The sequence below is a fragment of the Marmota marmota genome, unplaced genomic scaffold, assembly GCF_001458135.2.
Source record: "Marmota marmota marmota unplaced genomic scaffold, marMar, whole genome shotgun sequence".
NCBI lineage: Eukaryota > Metazoa > Chordata > Mammalia > Rodentia > Sciuridae > Marmota > Marmota marmota.
In genome coordinates, this window is record NW_026000057.1 from 32,584,450 (window position 1) to 32,597,113 (window position 12,664).

General features: G+C 38.0%; 1 long non-coding RNA gene and 1 pseudogene across 1 annotated transcript in view; one reads left to right on the forward strand and one right to left on the reverse strand.

Moving 5' to 3' along the window:
• Positions 1–12,664, reverse strand: part of LOC125619795 — an 89,813-nt gene that overhangs the window by 23,690 nt on the left and 53,459 nt on the right. The gene's annotated exons all lie outside the window — the stretch shown is intronic.
• LOC107141215 lies at positions 1,358–2,943 on the forward strand (annotated as a pseudogene).

Consider the following 12,664-nt stretch of genomic DNA (forward strand, 5'->3'; position numbering starts at 1 on the left):
TTTAACAGCTGACTATGCAAACAGTTGAATTTCTTGAGTTCCTTTAACCTTCTTCTCTTCCATTGCATATTGGGCAATTCTTTCCTGAAACCCAAGGGGATACCAAGAAGCAGAAACATTAACCAATAGTGGAGTTTTATTTTTAAAAAGCCAAGTAAAAGTTTTATGAAAAGAAAATTGTATAATATTTTATTAGAACTCCCCAGAGAAACAGAACCAATAGGATGTGGAGAGAGAATAGAGAAAGAATTATTTTAAATGATTAGCTCACACAGTTGGGGAGACTGACAGGTTGAGAATCTGCAGCTTAGGCCAGCAGGCTGCAGACCCAAGGAAGAGCTATAGCTGGAGTCTAAGGCTGTCCACCCACAAAATTCCCTTCTCTTCAGGGTGTAGGAGAAGTAGGCTGTTGGGGGGATTAGTACTTTTTCTTTTAAGACCCTCAATTTATTGAATGAGGCCCATCTACATTACGGAACATAAATTAGATTGTTAATTTCATCTAAAATATACCTTCACAGAAAATTCTAGAATAATATTTGACCAAATATCTTGGTACAACAGCCTAGCCAAATTGACACATAAAATTACCTACCACACATGCAAGTTGTCATCACAGCTATCACATGATATTTAACAAAATGTAATTACTATTTGGTGTGGCAAAGGTACTTACCTAGAATATCAGTTAAACTTCAATAGGAATCTACCTTAGAGACCAAGATCCTCATAATTCCTTAACCTTTAAAAATAGGAATAAGGTTTTTTTTTTTTTTTTGCTTCCTCAGATTATTGTGAGCATTTCATATGTTTATAATGTAATGCCATCTAGGTATTCAATAAATATTACCTGAATATTTTTTAAATTAAAATATATTAAATATATTGAGCCTTCCTTAACCTTCTTTTTTCTTTCTTTTTTTTTCTTTTTTTATCTTCTTTTTATACTATGAATTGAACCCAGAGGTGCTTTATCACTGAACTACATCCCCAGCCATTTTTATTTTTTTATTTTTAATATTTTTAGTTGTAAATGGTTTATTTATTTATTTATTTATTTGTTTATTTATATGCAGTGCAGAGGATCAAACCCAGGGCCTCACACATAACAGGCAAGTGCTCTACCACTGAGCCACAACTCCAACCCTTTTCTTTTTATTTTGAGACAGGGCCTTGCTAAATTTCTGAAGTTGTCCTTGAACTTGCAATCTTCCTGCCTCCACCTACCAAGTTGTTCGAATTATAGGTGTGTACCACCATGGTCAGCTTTTCTTTTACCTTTATATTTTATAATTGAAAATCATATTTTATACTTAAAATAATTACAAAGTAAATACCTTTTATATTTCCCCTTCAAGTAATCTTAGAAAATTAGCATGCATTCTTTAAAATGTTTTCTTTGAAGAAATATCAGAAGGAGTCAAGCCCAGTGGTACAGGCTTGTAATCCTAACTACTTGGGAGACTGAGGCAGGAGGATCACAAGTTCGAAGGAGGCCTCGACCCTAGAAGCAGAAGCCAGTGGGCAATTGATGGCCAACCACCTGGGCCACTTATTCCTACAAGGGCAGGAATTTGTGCTGTCCTGCCTCAGAGAACAAACTCATCTATTGTAGGCCTACCCTGGATTGCTGCCTTTGAAAACAAGGAAAGTCTGGTAGAGAACAGCATGGAATTTCCAGAGACGTCTTATTTCAAAATTTCACAAAGAATGAGAACCACATGGACTTCTTGGAGGGAGAGTGGACTGGCCTGAGTTTAAGATGATATGTGCCCAACCTGTAACTAGCACCAAGGATGCCAGGTGGCAGAAGGTCTTGGATGGGCACAGCCCTTCCCTGATAACTATGTGGACCTGTAGTTCCTGGAAAAGTTCCAGAGGAACCTCTGTGCCCACAAATACCAATTTCGGGCTGTGGTCTTCGGGTCCAGTGTGGTGATACAACAGCTGGGCAGTGTCAGTGTTTTCGTGGTCATTTGGTGGTATATGGACCAGGGTCTTTTGGATCCCCCACTGGCTTTTTGGAACTGGCCTGGCATCTTCATTGATTGGTTACATTTTGTTGGATTGCACTGATGGAGGCCAAGGGTGGAAGAAGGGCAGACGGACCCAGTGGGCTGACCTGCGGGGTGCCTGGGTCTTCACTACTTTCACTTACTGTTTTTCACCAGGGCTGAAGACCCTGATAGTCCATTAGCACTGACACCATCTATGCCATGCCAGTCTTCATGCTGTTGGGCCACCTCATCTTCTTTGACTATGGGGCCAACGCCGCCATTGTATCCAGCATGGCCATCTTCGCTTCTGTCTGCCTGGCCTCACATCTTCCCCAGTCCTTGCATGACCCTCCATCATGATGACATTTCCTGTCCAGATTTTTGCACTGTGGCCCATGTTACAGAAGAAACTGAAGGCCTGTACTTCCCGCGGCTGGGGGGGGGGGGTCACTCTGCTTTTTGCGTTTTCAGCCTTCTGAGGCCTTCGGTCCATTAGTCCTGTGGGGACCATACTCTTGGCTCTTCTGCTGGTTTCCATCTCCTGTCTCTGCCCTTTCTACCTCATTCCCTTGAAGCTCTTTAAAGAAAACACCCCTGGGCCTTGAGATGAAGCTGAAATCAAAGAAGACTTGTCCAGGTTCCTCAGCTAAGTGAGGGACCCCATTACATTGTTAAAGTAAGCTGGTAGACTGGCGTCCTAACCAGCACAAACTCTGAAGGCAGAGCCCATTCTGGAAGCAGCAGGCTGATGTGCCTGAGAGAACAGAGATCAAAAGAAAAAATAACCAAAGGCTTGGGTGGATGAAGATACTTTCGCTTTCTGCCATTTTATGATTGATGGAAAGGGTTTCTGGTGCCCTCTTGAAATATTGCCTCTCATTTGTTATTCACTATAACAAATGAGGTCATGTGGTCTCTATTTAAAAGTAACAATGCAAAAAAAAGAAGAAGGAGGAGGAGGAGGAGGAGGAGGAGAAGGAGAAGGGGTGGGGGAAGGAGGGAGAAGGGTAGGAAAGAGAAGGAGAAGAAAAGAATAACCGAATAAAAACAAATTAATTTCAGTATATCTAAAAAGAACAAATAAAATTTAAAAAATTATTTTCATAGCTTGGCTGCCTTGTTACTTTTGGGGCTCAGACTTTCACATTATAAAAGTAATATATGGTTAACATAAAAAAATTAAGAAAATAAAGTATTAAGAAAGAGATAATAGTCCATTAAATCTCCTGGTTCTCTCTCTTTCTCTATCCATTTGCGCACACACCCTAGAATATTAAAGTGGAAACTACAATTAAAGACTCAAGAAAGAAATCAGACATAAATTTAAGTTATGAGAGAGTCACCAAGATGCAAATTCCAAAGGAACTATTCAAGATTACACATTCACCCTTACTCCCTTCCCAATTGGAAAGGAGTGGACATTTGTGGGGAAGATTTATTTGAAGGGAGCTCCTCAGGCAAGAGGTCACAGCAAGCCCTGAACATAAGTCATTGTCCTGGGCACTAACCTGCTCTGCTCACTCTGGCTTCAGGCATGTCAAAGGCCCACAGGTAATTATGTTCCATAATTAGATCCCCAGTACCAAATCCCTGGATTTAGAACCTTCTTTAATTGAACAGCATGTCTGGGCCAGACTTTAAAATGACAATGGCCTCATGGTGACAGCTACACACAGCCTCTGTTCAGCATTGTTTAATCCCTATAGAGGTAAATCACTAAGTGATGTGGAATTTGGGGTTTTTCCTGTTGTTTTTCTTGTTTTGTTTTTGTAGTGTTGGTGCAGTGTGAGGAAGAAAGAGACCTGTTCAAACAAATCTCTCCTTCCTAGATTTAACAGGGCTGGCAGACCACTGGCAAAGCAGGAATCAACAGGCAACATACGGTAGTGTGTGTTGCCCAAAACTCAGCCATCACTCTGGCCTTCTCTGCCTGCTTGTGAACTACTTTTTCAATTTCATAAAAATGGGGAAAGACATACTCTACTGCACCAAGCAACAAAAGAGGCAGCAGTCTGAAATTTTCTCAAGGATAGCTCAACTGCTAATTCACTCCCTGGTGAAAATTCCTGGTACATATTGAATATTGAGTTTAACTACTCAAGTGTCTGAAAACACAGCTCATTATCTATCTGCCTTGCTTTTCTTTGACTATTGATTATTTTTTCTTTCTAATTGGAAACTGTAGCTCAAAGTTTTCTTGAAAGAAAACATCAGATAACACACTACCTTAGATTTATCAGAGCTAAACTATAAGACTGAAATAGTTAAAGGCCTTTCAGAGACCAGATACACATCATCGTCATTGGATTTCTAAGTCACCCCAGTGACCCTGGTTATTACCATTTCCTTAAAAAGTGTGTTCCTTCTTCAAATTTGAAAATATAAACAAACAAACAAACAAAAAAACCTGCCACACCACAAGGGTCTGGTTTACAAGCTTACAGTCCTCCAAATGGAACTTTCAACTTGCACCAGCCTGTTATCCTTTCTGCCAATGCTCAGTTTATTTTAAACTCACCAATGGAGAGAATTTTCACACTAACCACTTACCACCTCCTCTTCTTGCCCCCCCCCCCCCCAGCCCCCAGCCCTGAAGTACAGGAGATGGAACCCAGGGCCTTGCACATATTAGGCAAATGCTCTACCCCTGAGCTACACCTCCTCTTGAATCACAGTAAAGAGCCTATCTCTTCCTGAAGTATAATTTTCAAAAAGAACTCTATTTTCCCTTAAATAAATGAAATTAAACTGGGCAGTTGTACATGCATATAATCCCAGTGACTTGAGGGGCTGAAGCAGGAGGATCACAAGTTTGAGAACAACTTCAGCAATTTATCGAGGTCCTAAGCAACTTTAGAGACTCTGTCTCAAAGAATAAAAAAGGACTGGAGATATAGCTTAGTGATAAAACACCCCTGGGTTCAATCCCCAGTGTCAAAAACAAAACAAAATAAATGAAATTTAAATGAACTAAGCTGAACATCTGTTTCATGTTTGACTAATCATTGTGGTACTGTCACCAACACATATATCTTATTAAGAATACCTACTCAACTGCAAATTGGTGCAACCACTCTGGAAAGCAGTATGAAGATTACTCAAAAAACTAGGAATGGAATTGGAATTTGACCCAGTTATACCACTCCTGGTTTTATATCCAAAGTATTTAAAATCAGCTTACTATAGTGATGCAGCCATCAATGTTTATAGCAACTCAATTCACAATGGCTAAGCTATGGAACCAACTTAGGTGTTCTTCCACAGATGGACTAGGAAAGTGGGCAGTAGTACATGCATATAATATATGGTATATACACACACTGGAATATTATTCAGCCATAAAAAGAAATGACTTTACTATCTTTCTGGGAAGTGGATGGATCTAGAAACTATCATGTTAACTGAATAAGCCAATCCCCCCAAACCGAAGGCCAAATATGCTTTCTCTGATATGTTGATGCTAACACACAGCAAGCAGGGGTGAGGGAGAACAGAAATTCAGTGGATTAGACAAAGGGGAATGAAGGGAAGGGAGTGGGAACAGGAATAGGAAAGGCAGTAGAATGAGTCTGACATAATTTCCTATGTACATATATGAATACACCACAGTGAATCTCCACATCATGCACAACCCCAAGACTGGGATCCTAATTAGAACACTATGTACTCTACTGTGATGTGTAACTAAAAAGAACAAATAAAATTAAAAATGAAAAATAAGATCCATTGAGCATAGTGGCACATGCCTATAATCCCAGTGGCTTGGGAGGCTGAGGCAGGAGGATTGTAATTTCAAAGCCAGCCTCAGCAAAAGCAAGGCGATAAGCAACTCAATGAGACCCTGTCTCTAAATTAAAAAAAAAAAAATACAAAATACAAAATAGGGCTGAGGATGTGGTTCAGTGGTCAAGTGCCCCTGAATTCAATCCCTGGTAGCCCCCAACAAAAATTATAATATCCACCCTTCCCAGTCCCTCCAATGCACATCCATGTGCACATCTCATAGATAGAAATAATTCTGACATGGGCAGGGTTTTGACACTTGAGGTGAAGAGCAAGGAAACTAACATTTTTAGACGTATATACTAACATTATGAATGGCATGCTCAGTCTTAGCTCCTCTCAACAGCACAGAGAGGCAGGGAAGCATTATTGAGGCCTGTCAAGTCCAACACGTCTGGCTTCATTCTAGCCACTCAATCATTATGATTATAGATGTACTATTTAACCTCTGTACTTCATTCCCTCCATAGGTCAGAGTTTCTGAGGTTATTTAGAAGACCAAAAACAATAAATGTGAAACACATGCCAGTAAGACATGGCTATTACGATTGCCTCCATTTTCTTTCAGAAAAGGAAACGGAGGCATAAAAGCATGCAAACCAAGGTCAGGCGACTCTTTGATTTAAAATTTGGTCATTCTCTATGTGGTCATCTTTTGGTTGATACACATGTGCTTGATTGTATTTCTCCAAGTAAGATTTTTCAAGTAAGGTATTTAAAAGACCAATCCAGGCTATAGGCTAGCATGGTCCTTCATTCTCCTCTCTTCTGAAGCCAAAACACCTCCCCAGAAACAAAGTCTATAACCCAATCACTACTACAGAACTTTATTCTCAGCTACCTATCAATTAATCTCCCTAGAGTCTATTAAACCACTCTGTATTTCATATTTTACATCCATCACTGGATGTGACCAAGGATAAGCATCATCCACAGGGAAAAAAAAAAAAAACTTCCACTTGAATAAAAGAATAAATCTACACTTAATAGTCACTATTAAGCATTTCAGATCATCTTTGAGTAAAACTGCATTTACTGAAAATCTTATGATAGAAACATTTTCTGTCTTTTTTTTTTTTTGGTCATTCCAGTGTTGAGAAATTTAGAAGATTCAGTAGATGTTTACTGAAAGACCTGGACCATCTTCAGAACTTGTGCAAACTTCAAAATACTTACTTTATTCAGCATGTGGAGCTTCCACTATTGCAAAATTGCCACACCCTTTCCAAATTCCTTAGAGACCTGTAAATGTGAAACTAAACAGGGATGGTTCTTTATTTCCTTCAGTCCCAACTGCCAAAAAAAAAAATTTGTTCTCTCTCCTAGAAAAATTCAAGCTCTTCCCAGTTGTCATCAATAGACTGCAGTTATTTTACTGTCTGGAACTGTCTGGGTCATAAAATTAGTGCCACATTCATAGCTTAATAGTGGGGAAGTCCACAGCACTTCCTGTCATTTTAATTGCTCATCTGGCTTTGGACTAAACTGCTGGTCAGCTAAAAAGGGTGTCTAGTCACATTGGCCACCTTCATTGAGTGTTTACTATGCAGTAAATAAACCTGATCTCAGCTTTTTAGAATATCAGGGTGTTAGGGGAAACATACTCAGAGAAGAGTAACTATAAAAATAGAGGAAAAAAATAACCATTTCTGTAAGTACAAAGAAAAGACCAAGTTTTTCAGACTTTGTAAGGCAGAACTAGATATTGGGAAAGAAACTAGAAATAGTTTGAAGAGTGAATGCAATATTCCCTTCAACAATTGAATGGCTAAACAAATTGTGGTCCATGCATGCAATGATATACTTACCTTTAAGAAAGAACTGCAAGAGGAGACATCAAGGATGATTCACAAAAGCATTATACTAAATAAAGGTTGCTGGACATTGAAGACAACATGATGGAGGATTCTATTTAAGTGAAATTCTAAAATAAGAAGAAGGAGGAGGAGGAGGAAGAGGAAGAGGAAAATCATAGTGACAGAAAGTGGGATCAGTAGATGGCAGAAGCTTGGGGTAGGAGGTGGCATGAGGGAGAGACAGCAAGGTGAGAGGAGAATTTTTTGAAGTTCTATATCACAATTTGTGGTAATGGTCACATGACTTACATATATTTGACAAAAGTCATGGAATTACATCTACAGTTAAAATTGGTAAATGTTATTGAATATAAATTATATGTCAATAAAACTGATTTTTAAAAATGTATGAATGGAACTCTACTATGTAGAAAAGGGGCATGGAGGTTTGTGGAGAAAACCACAAATAGAGGCATCCAAGGACTGGGAAATGTAAAACAGCATTGGGGATAGAAAGGGAGCAGAAGGGAGGGCCCAGGAAGGAATTAGATCAAGGGGACAGTATGGCTGGGTCTTAAATTTTAAGGCAGGAAAAGTAGTTTCTGCAGAACACTTTTGTTTCTGTACAATTCTGTCTACTTTATCACAGTAATAAGTTTTATCCTAAAGGATTTTTTAATGAATAATACTGTTTTAAAATCTCTTGCCACCTGCCTTTTTTTAAATTGATTTTATTTTTTAAATACATGACAGCAAAATGCATTACAATCCTTATTACACATATAGAGCACAATTTTCATATCTCTGTATGTAAGGTATGTTCACACCAATTCATGCTTTTGTACATATACTTTGGATAATGAAGTCCATCACATTCCACCATCATTGCTAACCCCCTGCCCCCTCTCTTCCCCTTCCACCCCTCTCCCTATCTAGAGTTCATCTGTTATTATTATTATAGTTGTAGACAGGCAGAATGCCTTTATTTTTGTTTATTTTTCTGAGGTGCTGGGGATCAAACCCAGTGCCTCACACATGCTAGGCAAGCATTCTGCCACTGAGCTACAGCCCCAGCCCTTGCCTCCTGCCTTTTAAGGATGCTGGGGTAAAAATCCTATCTCCCTAATGTATGTGAGTTTGAAAGTGCTCCGGCTTCCAGTATGGGGCAGGAATAGTCATAATGGGAAGGGAGACTCTTGCCTATGGATTATGCCAATGTCGGTACTTAATGAGGATTGTTTGACAGGCAGGCCATATGAAAATATTTGTGCTGAACTCCCAGATGTGTGAGAACTGGGATGGAAAAGCAGAGATGAAAAGATAGTTAAAGAAAGTAAAACAAGTTGCAAAATGTTTGGTGCAAAGTGAAGGGAGGGTCTCTGAGCAAGAGTACTCCTTTAATTGAGCTCATGTAAGTCATATAAACCAAAAAAAATAAAAAATAGAAAATTTGAGGAAGAATCAGGAAATTTTTCTGTAGAGTTAGAAAAGATGTGTGAGAGATAAATATGTAGCATACAGGATGGGTAGACCCAAAGCAACAAGTTCGGAAAGAGTAGAGGAAGCTGCAAAGGAGACCACTAACACAGACCGGATAGAAAGCTAAAGAGTCCCCCTTTTTTTTTCTTTATTATTAGTTTTTCTTGTCCAAGTTTTTTTTATTGTTATATTATATGATATCAAAATGCATTACAATTCATATTACATATCTAAAGAGTGACTTTATAATAGGAAAAATACATGTATTCTGTCAAGATGGTCAAATTTACTGGACATTACTATATATCAAGCAATAATGTTTATGTACTTTATATGTGCGTAGGATGTTTTCACAAGTATCTCTATAGGTAAGTATTACTGTCTCCACTCTGTAGATGAAGAAACTGATGATTAAAAAGTTGGGTAGGCTGGGGATATAGCTCAGTTGGTAGAATGTTTGCCTCACCTGCACAAGGCCCTGGGTTCAATCCACCACAAAAAAAAAAAAAAAAAATGGTTGACCTGCTCAATGTCACCCCATTAATTGAGAGCAAGAGTTGAGTCCTACCACAGTCTCCTGACTCTGCAGTCCAAGTGCACAAGTTCTCTGCTCTTAGAACCTTGACTTTGTACTCAGCTATGTTACATTGCTCCAGATCATCTGTTATAAACTGGATTGTGTCCTCCCCAAATCCATCTGTTGCTCTAAGCTTCCATGTGACTGTATTGGAAATAGAGCCTTTGAGGTGGTAATTAAGGTTTAATGATGCATAGGATAAGGCCCTAACCAACAGGACTGGCATCCTTATAAGAAGCAGACATTAGGAATGATCATACATGTGAGGACACAGTGAGAAGACAGCCATCTACAAGCCAAGGAAAGAGGCCTCACCAGAAACCAACCTTACTGGCACCTTGATATTGGACTTCTAGCCTCCAAATTGCAAGAAAATAAATTTCTGTGTTTAAGCCACCCAGTCCATTGTATTTTGTTATGGTACCCCTTCCAACAGAACAATATACTAAGTAACAAAATCTAGCCTAAAATGTAGGATTAGGTAAATTACAGACATATGATCTGGAGAAAACTCAAAATACAAAATACAGTAATTGTCCTTGACCCTCACCTGAACTACATTTTTTTTCCTCTCTCTTTTTTTTTTAGAGTTACATCATAACTTTGGAAGGTAGCTGGTGAGGAAAATTGGCATAGCTCGTTTATTTAACCTGAATCTATTGTGTTCCTGCAATAGCTAGATGCAAAGCCTCTTGCATATAAATGGACAAGATATACACATGAATAAATCAATATAATGCCATAATGAAGGCACAATGGATAGGACATGGAATCGGAACCATGTTAATCTGTGTCTGAATTTCTGCTCTACCATTTACTGTAATATTATGAACCAGAGGAGACTACCTCATCTCCATCCCCAGGCCTGTATTTTCTCATCTATAAAATTAAACACACATTAGGTAGTTTAAACAACCTGCTAGATACAAAATAAATTTAACGTGCATGGCACATAATAGGTATTCAATAAAGTATAGATAGTATGTATCATTATTATAATTACAAGGTATAAAGTCTGGAGAGGGTAAAGGGAGCATTTCCTCTACATGAGGATGTCAAGAAGACTTTCCAGAGAATACAAACATTTAATCTGAGTATTGAAAAATGAATATGCACTTACCTGATTATCAGAGAAAATGTATTTGAAAAGTAAGTTCAAATACAGAGAACAGCATGGGTAAAGGTGAAAATATACAAAATCAAACTGAAAGTTCAGGGAACTATATAAAATTCAATATAACCTACAGATTAAGGGGATAGCATATCAGGATATGGCACAGGCTATTTATGACAGACACAATGCAGCAATGCTTACATCTGATAGTTTATTCGTCTCTTGCATGAAAGTCTAAGCAGGTATGGAACCTCTGCTCCATTAAAGTCATCAGAATCTGGCTCCTTCTATCTTTGTCTTCTTCCACATGGTCCAAGGTAGCTCTCTACCATGTCCACATTTCAATCAGTGGGAAAGAAGAGAGCAATAGAGTGGACCACCATTTCTCTTAAGGGCAGAAGCCCCAAGTTGTGTGAGTATCTTCCACCCACATCCTTTGAACCAGAAGTTAGTTACACTGAGCATGTGGAAACTCAAGGGAGCCAAGAAAATATGATCTATGCAGAGATGTCATTTTCCTATACTGAACTCCTACTTGTGGATTTTCACATTTTTGCTCTGAAGCTGCCCAAAGTTCACTATAACAATGTTTTATCAGTAATATTTCTAAGGCGATTGACTACTTTTGATAAACAATGAGTGTTTCACTAATTACGCATTCCTTCAAAACTAATTTCTGTCAGCAATCCACCTGTGTCCTCTTGAGTCTTGTGCTTACTATGAGGAGGGGAGGATCTTTCTTTTATTTGAATTAAAGAGAGAAGAATAATTTCCAGACCAGCTGAGCAATTATAGCTTCTCCATTGAACAGAAAGAGAATGACATGATATCTCCCTAGCTCTCTAACTTTATTGTTGAATATTTTTACAGAAATTTGATGGGAGTTACAATTCCAATTTTAAGCATATGAAGCACATTTAAAAAGACAATTTAGATGTCATACTTAAAGATTGACCTGACTAACCTAGAAAAGAAAAAAAGCAAGTATTTCAAAGTAAAACAAAAAGAATTGTATATATACTAAATGTATTTAAATATCATAAGAAAAACTTTGCCCATAAAAATTAAATTAGATTTAGATTTCATCAAATAAATCAATAGTCTTAAATTCAAAAACTCAATATGAAAACAACTAATTTTATTATTTCTTTTTATAAAATAGGCCTCAAAACTCTCTGTTAGTTGGTATTAAAAAGTTAATTAATAGTCAAAAAGAATTCTTTCTTTTGAATACCATCTAATGATACTGAGGAGGCAACTTAGCCTAATAATAACAAATTTACTAATTGAAGAAATGTTTAATTCAGTGTATTCAAAACCCTGTGTTCTGAGATAGATGATATAAGGAGTAAAAAGGGGGAAAAAAGATATATGACTACATTTTCTTCTCTTTTTTATTATTATAAGACAATGTAATAATACAGGCATACTAACCTAATTCCGTGGCTCTCAATCTGTTTTCACTAGAATAAACTTGAACACTCTGAAAAACACGTATCAATGCCCAGGTCAGACTCTAACAGAATGAAACAGAATTCCAAGGGATTCTTATATGCAGCCATGGTTGGGAACTGCTGCCCTTATTGGAATATGAGCTCCTTGAGAGAAGAGATTGGTTCATTCACCCCTAAGGCCATCACAGGGTATGACATATATAGATAGTCACATGTTCAATAATTGAATGGACAGATGAATGGATGGATGAACAGATGTATGCAAGCATGTATATATGTATGAATGGAGAGACAGAAGGACAGTACTTACTGCCAACTGAGAAAAATATACTTGCAAACAGATATATGAGTCAGTAGATGTTGCATGATTACCACTGTATTTCACAACAGAGATTATGATCTGAAAGAAACACTAGTTAAATGCATATAATGGAGTACTTTCATTTTAAGCCAAACAGGAAAGG